Source organism: Filicampus tigris, chromosome 19, assembly GCF_054856515.1.
Source record: "Filicampus tigris isolate MCC_2025a chromosome 19, RoL_Ftig_1.0, whole genome shotgun sequence".
In the NCBI taxonomy this organism is placed as follows: Eukaryota; Metazoa; Chordata; class Actinopteri; order Syngnathiformes; family Syngnathidae; genus Filicampus; species Filicampus tigris.
In genome coordinates, this window is record NC_141235.1 from 12,387,084 (window position 1) to 12,399,028 (window position 11,945).

General features: G+C 39.6%; 3 long non-coding RNA genes across 4 annotated transcripts; 1 reads left to right on the forward strand and 2 right to left on the reverse strand.

Moving 5' to 3' along the window:
* The first annotated feature begins 4,195 nt into the window (after positions 1-4,195).
* LOC147129563 (uncharacterized) lies at positions 4,196-9,658 on the forward strand. 2 transcript variants are annotated; one of them, XR_015082804.1, is made up of 6 exons: positions 4,196-4,268; positions 7,268-7,355; positions 8,619-8,883; positions 9,029-9,114; positions 9,214-9,288; positions 9,352-9,658. It is a non-coding gene; the product is annotated as an uncharacterized LOC147129563 (long non-coding RNA). The 2 variants fall into 2 exon arrangements; XR_015082803.1 differs by having other exon boundaries at positions 8,619-8,800.
* LOC147129564 (uncharacterized) lies at positions 8,629-9,274 on the reverse strand. Its single transcript, XR_015082802.1, has 4 exons — positions 9,211-9,274; positions 8,995-9,131; positions 8,859-8,917; positions 8,629-8,780 (listed from the first exon to the last, which is right to left on the reverse strand). It is a non-coding gene; the product is annotated as an uncharacterized LOC147129564 (long non-coding RNA).
* On the reverse strand, positions 9,469-11,594 carry LOC147129565 (uncharacterized). Its single transcript, XR_015082801.1, has 7 exons — positions 11,500-11,594; positions 11,163-11,249; positions 10,755-10,799; positions 10,265-10,314; positions 9,965-10,098; positions 9,589-9,898; positions 9,469-9,483 (listed from the first exon to the last, which is right to left on the reverse strand). It is a non-coding gene; the product is annotated as an uncharacterized LOC147129565 (long non-coding RNA).
* Positions 11,595-11,945: the final 351 nt, after the last annotated feature.

The following is an 11,945-nucleotide window of genomic DNA, read 5'->3' on the forward strand; positions in this document are numbered from 1 at the left end:
ACAAGCCCATATAAACAACTGTGGTCTCACATATACAAATAGATTGCATAAATGATCAGCTCATTGATGAGAGGGATGATTGCACAATGATAACAACGGAGATTCCAAAGAGCTTGAAACATAAGATCGTAGGCCTGTTGTGCCTATCCACCTTATTCCTGACGCCTCCCAAGGGGAAACGAGTATGCTGGTGACTTCCAGTAAGAGACGTTTATTTGAACGTGTTTTACACACACCCTTTTCTAAGCCTTCACAAGCGGCCATTGAAAAATATCTTGCCGGTGGCAAAATCCACCCCTTTTTAGCCATCTTCAGTCGACAGAAGTGACAAAATGGCCGCCCCCCAGAGATGGCTAAAAACGGGTGGATTTCGCTGCTTAAATCCTATTCCACAAATGCAATATTTATGCATTAGGCAAAATAAAGCACAACCAGATTGACTAGCGATGTTCAAACTTGAATTTTTTTTCGGTGGTCGGAGGATCCCCTCCCCTTCGTCGCCTGAAGTTGAACAACACGTGGCGCTTCCCGATATTTCGTGTCCCTTCTTAACCTAGCATAATAGCGCTAAATCTATCAAATAAACATAGGGTACAATGACAATAAACTGTTTAACATACACTCCACAAAGATAATGCGGCTTATGACCTGTATGTAGAAAAATGTTTTAAAATAGACCTGTTACTTGATATTGCGCCTAATAATAGCGTACACCTAATGGAAAAATACAGTAATTGTAACTTTAATGGGTCATTAGAATAGGTTAGTCAACCAAATTAATAGGAATGCAAATCTATCATAAAGTGATGACCTGCTGTATATAATTTTATCCATGAAACTTAAAAGTTAGTTTTTTTTTAAACCATCCTTAATTTTCTTGTATATCTTTGCAAGATACTTTGGTTTTGAAATGCCCAGAATGCCCTTTTACAAGCTATTCTGCTTAGTCAAAAAGGCTCGGCAGCTCCGGCGGCTGGATTTATCATTAATATTCGATATGTTGGTAAGCGTTTATTTGATTGGATTGTTGTTTTCCTTTAATTGAATATAGAAAACACATTTGTTCCATTAAATTGTGGACTAAATCTCAATCAACGTGGGCATTTAAAAAATATATGTATGTTTTTGCTGTTTTTAATTACATTGGAACTGCAGCCCCCTCCTCCAACAATGCAAATGGTTCAACACTACTCTTATAGGCTTACATCAAGTAACCTACAAACGAACATAGGCAGTTGAATGAAAAATAGCTACACATGGAATCACATAATAATTGCATGGGCTGGCGCCCTGTTATTGTATGAAACCTCAAAATATTTATGAGCAACAGTAGTGGCTCAAATTGACACAAGCCCGTTCACCTTGAAACTCACTTCTCTTCGTGCATTTCAATAGGCCATAAAAATGTGGCAGAATTTTTGTGGCAGACTGCTGTGAAGTGTGAAACTTACTTTGGAGCCAAAGACAAGAATTTCGGAAACACTAGAACAGGAACTGTTTGAACAACAGAAAAGAATTTATTGGAAACCGTTTGGTATTCTTTCTTACTGGAATGGTAATTAGTGGTTACTACACCTATCAAATGCCACCATTATTATTTTTCTTTTCAGCCTTTGCCATAAAACTGCCAAGTCTGGTATCTATAAAATGTTTCTTCAATTAAATTTCTGCCTATTAAAAACACATGTGAAACTCATTTTTCAAACATCTCTCTAATTTGAAGCGAGCCAGCTAAAAGGGTAAAAATGTGCTTTGATTTGTTGCTACAGAAGGTTTGCTCACTATTTTTTTTTTTTCGTGTTCCTTCCTCTGAGACGTTTGATGATTTGATAGGGTCAACGCGTTCACAGGCTCGGTTCACCTGAGGCGGGAAGAGTCAGTGTGGTCCACGAAACGGCTTTTGTGTAATGTTTGCTTCTATCCAGAAGAGGAGATCGAAGAATAGCACCTGTGGAAGAGATCAGCGTGCCGGGTGGTTCAAGAGCTTTTTGATTCATGACATACATCTGTTATGGCTATAATAGTGGGAACATCTATTGAAAAGATACAGTAGCCACTCATATGCTTTGACTGGAGATGAATAGATCCCATGGCGATTTATCATCCGGGAACAGCAGCGGCTTAAGTTTTGAAGATGTTAGGTGGTAACTCAGGGCTAAAAGTTCAAATCAGCGCTGCTACGGAGGAGAAGACGGAAATCACTCAGTAATTTCACTGAATGCCAATGGCGACAGGTCCAAAATAAATAATGTAAGTGCTCGTATAGCCTACATACTTGCACGTTGGCTCGTTGATGAAATACTGGCCCCGATCGCGAATTGATTGCTATGGTGTGGAGAGGATATTGATAAATTAGCCAAATATAAGAAAAGCTCCACTCAGTTTTGCCGGCTAGCATCAGCTAGCAGCGTTAGCTAGCACACAGTACAGTATTTGATTATGAAGTTACCGACGCTGTGGTAGTGAGCGAGTGCGCAATTAGCAGGGAAGTGACCATACCAACATTTTTGGGGCACATTTTCCAGCTCCAAGCAATATAAACTTTAGTGCGAATGGATTTGAGCATATCAAGTAACATGTTTTTGTGTTATGACGGAGCGTGTGGCCACATGAAACTAACACCGTCTATCAAGGTGTGCGGTGGGCTAGTGGTCGGTTGGATAGTATGTTTGGAAGCAGATATGAAAAATGGAAAAACGACTCGTTATTTGATTTTCGTTTTAAAATAGAATCACCGAAGTTGAAATACAGCTTAATTTTCTATTTTACTGTCGGGAACGAGTACGGAGAAGTCTAAAAACGGTTTTATTTTCCATTTTTAATTCTAAAACGAAAATAGAATACAGCATGTGACACAAATCGAAATACGGCTGTATATGTATGTATCTGTTTTAGATTCGGGGAAGTTGTCACCGAAAGCATTTCTCCTAGTGACCAGGAGATGGCGACATCGTAGCGCCTGAAGACGATATCGTGAACTGTATTATAACCTGGAAAAAACTGTTGCTATCTTCTCCTAAAGAAATAATAATACAATAATATTAAGAAAAGTAATAAAACTTGAATGAAAACTAACTAATGAAAATCAGAAATAGCTTTTGAATTATGTTTGAACAGCTTTATTTAAAAAATGATAATCAAAAACTCATGAAACAGGCCTGGACAAAAATGGTGGAACTCTGAGAAAAGATTGAAAATAATGTCACCATATGGACATGTTCAACCAATGTGTCGTCGAATTAGCATCACAGATGTCTTCCAACTTGTAAGAAGTCAGTTGGCCAACATTTTCGGGCATACATACTCGACTACAACCATGGGGAAAGACCGACATCCTCGCCTGGTTGATGAAGGATCCAACAGTGATAACGTACACGTATGCTCCACTACCCAAATATATAAATAAACATATTTTTATAAATAAGCATGTATGTATGTACTGTATTTATGTATGTATGCTTTCATACTCGACTACAACCATGGGGAAAGACCGACATCCTCGCCTGGTTGATGAAGGATCCAACAGTGATAACGTACACGTATGCTCCACTACCCAAATATATAAATAAACATATTTCTATAAATAAGCATGTATGTATGTACTGTATTTATGTATGTATGCTTTCATGGACAACTAAGAAAATCACAATGTATTCATTCACATTTGACTGTAAATATGAGGATCTTGACTCTTAATTTTTTTTAAAAACAAAAATGCCAACCACTACAAGCGTCAAAGACAAGTGTCTTTGAATAGTCTGTTCTCATCTTTAGCCTGCAATGGCAGCTTTTCCACAATGTTAGAGCAAACAAAAACAACAAACAGACAAAAGAAAGGCAAGTGGAAGTCCCACAGTGGTGCCTTATTTATTAATTTATGTATATATCTTCCAACACAAAAAGGCGAATAAAAATATAAAAATATTTCCCTGACTTGCTGTTGTATACATGATACGGTGTTGTTGTTGTTGTTGTTTGAAGAGTCGTTGCACAATATGTCAAACACGCTTTTCTTTCCATTTGAATTGAGCCTTCTCATACCGTACAGTCGTACACATTCTTTGACCTACGGTAGATAAAGTCATAGGATAACATTGCTTGCCAAATGCCTTTGCGATCTCCTGTCCACTCGGTGGCGATATGCACCAAGGAGATGTAACCCGCCAAAATCAAGACGAAGAAGCAGCAGCAGCAGAAAAAGAAGAAGAAAAAAGATACACATCTGTTTCGACGACCAAGTCTCCCGGTGACTGGCAGCTGTGTTTTCAGTGAGTATTTAAAAAAAAAATTTAAACTGTCTGTTTGCCATTTATATACAAATGTATGTTCGTACACTATTTAGGAGCATAATTACGACACCGAGGCCTTCTAGTTTGTTTATTGTTACTCACTACGTCACTGGAAGCTCGCTAGCTATCTTAAAACAATATCAACAAAGGTGGCTCGTCAGCTTGCAGCACACTAGTAGAACTCAAAAGTCAATCAAGGAAAGCCTTTTGTTGTTTTGTATGTTTTCCACCCCAAAGCTGATGTCCACAATGGAAGAGTGATGGCTTTACATATGGGGAGAGATTTGTCTCAAAATTATTCACACAAATGCATCCTGCATCCGTGAATCACGTACGTTTTTCAGAACCACAAATATTTGTGATTTTCACAAATTTATTTCACTTAAATAACTAAATATTTATGTTTTTGAATTGAAAATAAAAATGAAAATAGTTGCACCAAAATGTGCTTCCACCCCAATGTTGTTATGTTATAAGTATACTTTTAGTTTAAATCGTACTGTGAGACCTATTTGAAAAAATATTGAAGTATGGGTACATTCAAATATACAGTATATTTTTATTATGTAATTTTTTACACACATTTTACAACACTTTAATGTTTAAAATTAATGAATGTGATTTCTCTGTAAAGAAATAATTATTTTTTTCTTAAATTCAAGAGTTCTCAGGTGCCTAAAGGAAGGTTTTTACTTACTTTGACAACCTGGGGCTTTGTGACTACAGCTAGGGCGGCTCAGTGTTGCTAACTTAGTATTTTTTTTGCAAAAATGTCGTGACTCTTCTAACCCCTCTTTGTTTAAAAAAAAAAAAAAGTAGCAAGCTACTATGGTTGAATAAAATTAATGACAAATCTTAAACTGAAATCAAATCAAATCAAAATACTTTTACAAAAATAAAAATGGCAGTACCATACCCTCCCAGCCTCCATCTGGGTTGAGACTGCAAATGAAGCCACCACTCTGGTGAGCACCCATAAAGACTGATTGTAGAGGCAGCTTTTAAAGACAGAGCTATCAAATTGTATGTTGTCAATAAATGTCGTGTGCTGGGGCGTGAAGTTGCCAGACAGAAAGAGCCTCCACCTCAACATCAACAACTTAGCCAAACCTTTGAGTATGCGGTGTACAGGTGCAGCTTCACTGAGAGGCGTGCGTCTTCAATATGTTGCTGACCAAAAGGTTGTGTTGCTTTTTTTATGCTGGCGATTGCAGTTAGTAAAAGTCATTCAGTAGATAAGCCATTACAGAAATGCAAATTCTATTGCAAATAAATGTAAAAACTCAAAATAAATAAAACAACACCTTTAAATTATTAAGAATGTCATGACGTATCTAAATTGATCCAGAAAAAAAAAAAAATAGAGTTAGTGCTGTTAAGCGATTCATTTATTTTAAGTAATGAATGCGAAATTTAACAAATCGAAATCACATTTTTTTCAACTATAATTTCATATGAAGCTTGCAACTGATATTTACTTTAGCAAAATCTTGGAATTAAAAAAAAAACCGTAAAGTATATTTTGTTTCGGAGGTTGTTCAAATTGCTTTCTTTGATCCTTGAATATGATTCTTTGAGTATGTGGGGATGGAGTCTTTTCTGTCCTTCCTGGTCCTTCCCTTGAATGATCTTCCATTAAATGTCAGGCAAGCCTCTCTGTCCATTTTTAAAACCCATTTGAAGACACATTTCTAGTCTTTGACTTTTGATCTGACGTGAGACTGACACTTTTCTGCTGTTTTGCAGTGTTTACTGCAGGGGTCACCAAGTCCGGTCCTCAAGGGCACCTATCCTGCATGTTTTTCAGTCGCCCTGCTGCAACACACTGTTTCAAATGATCTGTATCAGGCATCTGAAAAGCTTGCTGATGAGCTGATCATTTCAATCAGGTGTGTTGCAGCGGGGAGAGATGGAAAACATGCAGGGTAGGTGCCCTTGAGGACGGACTTGGTGACCCCTGGTCTACTGTATATAATAATTTGTGTTTTAATTTATTGCGTTCACCTGTTATATTATTGCTATTTTGTTATTGTAATGTAAAGTGCTTTGTTATATCTTGCAGCTGTTATGAAATGCGCTATATAATGAAAGTTGTATTGTACAGAATTACAACTGTTGAACAATATGCCAAAGACATATTTTGGATTTCTCCAATGAGTTACTTTTTAAAGTAAAACTGCGTAAAAGTCATCCATCTTTGTCTGTCAGTGACTCTCCTCTCAGTTTGGCTGCAAGCTGAGCAGAGGTCAGCTGCCACAGGAAATAAATAAAACTGAGGGTTTTTTTTTCTTTAAAACACTTTACGAAATTTGTATTGATCTCCAGAGTCAACGCTTTAATTTTGACAGCCCTAATTAGAGTCCAAATGTGCATTAATGGGCATTTAATCTGCTATTTCTCCAATTAATAAATTCACATTCTAATACAAATGATTTGGGCCAAGGAAAAAGAACAAACAAAACTGTGTAATCTTACATCGTCAACTTAAAAACTTGTATACTTTTGATAAAAGGTTGTGTATTTTGGAAAGTAATATACTTATCAGATAATGAAGTGTTGTAAAATGACAAGTGTTAAGTGGCATTTTTTACAAGGGGAGGTAAAGGAATGATTTCAAGGGGAGCCGATTGCTGGCCGTTGGAGTAGTTTTAATTTCTGTGTATGTTTGAACAATATTAAGCTACTCTATCTTGGCACGTGGGCAGAGAATTTTCACTTGGAGGACTTTGAGGCCTTGCTTGACCAGTTGATTGAAAGGAGCGTGAGTTGCTCATTGGAAGTCAGGTGTGGAGAGAAAGCCACCAGCTGATTGATCACACAGATGCATGGCGTGTGTGGGCACATTTGCAAATGTTAAAAGTGGAACTATAGCACCCTATTTTACTCATATTACGACGTCCTGAATCTTAAAATAGACAATTTAAAAGGTTTATGTCCAGAAGAGTGTTGCTTAGTGCTTTTATTTTCTGCCTGACCAGATGGATGGAGGAGGCTTCGTGCTCAAAGGTGCAGCCGACGGACTTGTGGATCATGCGGAAGGGAAAGCCAAGATGCATTTGGACCCGTGTGAGTATTGAGCAGTAGCGTGTGTTTGACGAGCTGATGTGTGATGTCACATCGCACCACAAGGTGGACATGAGTGCACTCAACACCATCGTCAGACTCTTCTGGACATGTTTTTGAATGACAATGATGTGGACCAAATTAGTTAAAAAATAATGTCATATTAAAAAAAAAAGTCTATCTATTTTTGACTAACTTGGTTCACATCAGTGTCATTTAAAAACATGTCCAGCAGTGTGTGATGATGGTGTTGTGCTGTACACTTAGTTTTTGTCCCAGTGTGCTCACGTCCCCCTTTGGTGGCATCGCCAAAGTGTGTGCGCGTCATTTCAAGTAAGTGACATCACACATGAGCTGCTTCCATCGTCAATGTCTGTGTGTGCAACTTGAGTTAGCTCACACAAACATTGACTGGTGAAATGCTTTCAAATTGTCATGTTAGCTTCTGTGTCCAATAAATTGTTCAACTTGAATTGGAGTCTTTGTGTTTTATTGGTAAATCTGCCCTCATTTGAAGCCATCATGGGTGTCGGTTGCTGCGGTGGAAAACTATTCCAAAGGCTGCTTGAAGTCTTGAGGTGAGAGTTGCATGTCAGTGACTACTACTGTGGACACAAGTGTCACATTACTACTCCTGTTTGTGTCTTCGTGACTCAAAACTGGAGCAATCTTTAAATTCATCGAGCTTTGGGTCATGTGAGATTGAGGGGAATAGTAAAAGTCCTGTCTCATGTAGTGACTGAAGTGCAACTTTGATCTGAAGACTCAAAAGTGCCTTCAAAAAAAGACTATCTGCTGCTAGGCCCGCCCCTAACTCCGCCCAAATTTCCAATCCACCAATCACAGCATGGCTTGAATTTGCATAGCCAATCAGAATGCAGAAATTTGCATAAATGTGCTCACTTTTGCCAATCCAACCAATCAGGGCACTTCAAATTTGCATAGCCACGCCCACTTCAGACCCACCAATCACAGTGCTCCTAATTTGCATAATCCCACCCACCTTTTGACCAATCACAGCCTTTTATCTGCATTGCTCCACCCACTTCCAGACCCATCAGCGAATCAGAAAGCCTTATTCCAGCTTTGCCACACCCACTTTCTAAAATTTTTTTTAAAAAATTGAATTTTTGGGGAAAAAAAATGGAAAAATATTAGATTTTTTTTTTTTCTTTAACTTTGAAGATTGAAGTTTTTTGTGATGTGTGTAAGAATCAAGTTGAGAGTTTAAGTGTTATTTGTAATCAAGCTTTATTTCTTTTGCAGAGTACACAATCGCAAACAAACAAGTTACAAGTTGGATGACAGTCTGCTCGTTGCAAAGTCCTCAAGTGGTCGGCCAGCGAGAAGACAAAGTTGCAAGTTGATGACAGTCGGCTCGTTGCGAAGTGGTCGGCCAGTGAGAAGAACTTGGACAAGCGTGTGGACCTAAGACAAAAAAAACATTTGTGAGTCAAAAGTTAAGTCAAAGTCTTGTGCAGAAGATGTTTGGGGCTTCAAACCTACCAGCGATCAAGACGCAAGTCTTCAGGTGTGTTATGATGGATGATCTTGTTCCTTGCTGCCTAGAAAAGGGGAAGAAAAATGAAAAGGCAGAAGAGTTGCATTGAGGATTGTGCAATGAAGAATTTAAAGAGCGTACCGTCCAAGTGTAAATGTCTCCCATTTCTTCTCAGGCTGCCTCCAAGTTTGGCTTCAGCACCTCGTGGATGAGCAAGCAACAAGAAAGGCTAAAGTGTTGCTGGTCTCGGGCTGTGAGCAGGTACTTGATCGACCGCACTGGACACAAGAACAAATCATTCAACTCTGTCGAGACAACTGGAACATGCTCGCTGAAATGAAATGTTCCTTTTCTTACCAGCAGAGGACTCATCCTCAGGCAGACGCACTTTGAGTCATGTTGCACTCCAGTGGCGCCATCTGCTGGACAGCAAACGTGAGTAGACAATTCTATTACTAACCTGAAACGCAGTTACCTTTTACTGTTACATTTCTGCAGGAGCTTCTCATTGAGGCAATCATCTGGAACACCATGGCGACAAGTTGGATGACATGTAAAGACAGTCTCCTCGTCGCTGCGCGGTGGAGGAGTCAGTTGGCCAGCAAGGAGCGCACTGACCAGCGTGGGGACCTAAAGACAAAAGGGGAGTTCAAAGTTAACTCAAAAGCTTAAGGCATCAGCAAGATACCATAAATGTAGTGTTTCGCCTTTAATAGCAACTCATTTTTAGTTTACTTCAAAATGTTTTGATTCACTGTAGACTTCTCCCGGATGGACGAACCTGCAAATACCACAAATGGACCAGACAAACTGCTATTTTTAAGTAAGTTTATTTGCATGTCTTAATATTGAAAATGTTAGCAGCTTTGAAGACCCTCCACATTTATGGAGAATTTCTTTGCCCAGCAGGTGGAAGAGTCCCTGATGGCACTCTTACTGGAAGCTGCAGCGCATGCCAAGTCCAAGAAAAAGCAGGCAAGGGCTCTTTCAACATGACAATTTTTGTCGCCCGTTTAACCGGTCGGCAAGTTGATCAACGCGCCACCTAGAACAACAAAAAACAGTCAAGTACTTTGATTCATCAAGTTTGTCTTTTGCAACAGGTCCCAACCTTGACAAGTTGATCCATGCCGGTTCTTCAGCGCCACCTGGTGGACAAGAGCAGGACAAAAGTCACTTGTTGACCAGGGTCTTCAATCCTGTTCCTTGTGGGTCACCGTCATGCCCGTTTTCCATTGCGCCGATCTGCAACACACCCGATTCAAATAATCAGCAAGCTCTTTGAGCCTGAGCACTTCAAGCAGGCGTGTCGCAGCAGGGAGACAATATTCAGGGAACAGGATTGAGACGCTCGATGAGTGTCCTGACTACAACATTAGCAAACCTGCAGCGGGAAAAAAAAAATGCTCACTTGATACACCGCCATCTTGTTTCACAGCTGTCAATGAAGCGCTGACATGACTGCAGAAAAAGAGGGAGAGAAAAACAAAAAGAAGTTTGGAATGGACACTTCTGGAAAGTCACATCGGGTCTCCTGACCCTCCTTGGGTTTCATCCAGAATCTTGGCTGGTGCTTCTTCCTGGAGTGAGACTGCAGCAAACATTTAAGTTGACAATGACCCAAGTGTTGCCATCGAGTCCATGTTCCCGCCTGACTCAGGTGTCAATTTCAGGTCCTGAAAGTAAAACCCCTTCCGCCACAGTTTGGCTGTAGCCGCAGGTGCTTCCACTCAACCGGTAAACGAGCGCCGCAGAAGCACCTGTGGCGCAAGTCAAACCGGGGTTTTCACTTACTGGATTTGACACACCTTTGCTGATTGAGAAGATCACAGGGGGCCCCCTGGTCAGCACTTGCTGAAATAATTTAAACATTTGTACATGCATGAAAGCGTTTGTTTTACCAGTGAGAAGAGCAGAGCTGGACGCCTCTTCAACAGCATGGTGGCCTGAAAGACAAGGGAACGTAAGCATTCCACTTGAAAATACGCAACCTGACATTTGGTAGACATGCAAAAGTCTCATGACGCAATGTCCCAAAAAGACAGGAAGTCAGACATTTTAAGGGTCATTTGGGCCATTCTGTCAAAGCCTGTCAACAGGAATAAAAAAAACAAAAAAAAAAACACAGATACTTGATTTAGTCTGTTTAATGATATCTTGTATATAAAAACAGAAATAGTGTCATTTTACAATCAATCTGGTCGTTCTGTTCAAGATGCAAGCCTGTATACATAAATGAGACAGTTAAAACGCATGCATTAAAATATATTTGATTTAGTCAGTTTAATTGTGAAGTTTTGTCTACTTACCTTCGGCAAAACGGCACTTTCATCCAGATGCTGGAAAAGGTTTCTGCAAATCCTTCGTTAGTCATCGTCACACAAGTAGCTGCATTACTGTTGAATAAACATCAACTTAACCATGAATAAATATATGTTGCGTCCATCCTTTTATCAGTACGTACGTTGCAAAAACGCGTTTTGGTGCAATTTAAAGTCGTAGGAAGTGTTAATTACCAACGCTAGCGCAAACGCTTTAGCTTGCCATGTTAGCAAGGAGTGAGCACGCCAAAAGGGCTACTTTAGCTTGCCTCAAAGTGAGCAAAAGCAGTAAGTTTTAAGAGGCTATTAAAGATTGAGCACTCACCTTGTCAAAGTTTTCGATGAGCTTGTGGACGAGATGTGTGTTGAGCAGCAGGTGTACGAGGACGACTGGAGGCTGAGAAAGAATGACTGTCTCCGTTTCCCCGACTTAAATAGGGTTGCGGTGGTGACGTCACTTCCAGAGGAAAATAAAATTCAAAAAAATTTAACACAGAAAGCTAAGTAATCGACGCTCGGAAAGAAGATTTGTTACATTGAAAATGTGGGAGCGAAATAACAGAAGCATTGTCATAAATGTTTGTTGGGGCTCGAACCCGGGTTGCCTGCATATGAAATAACGGAGTAGACCACTTGACTGTCACTCAACTGCTAGTGAAGTCTTGTCTTAGTAGTATATATCAGATGTGATGATGCAATGAAAATGCATACAAAAAAACAACTGATGTCTTCTGGGAGGTTACCCCAGAATATCTGAAATGTTCGAATGGT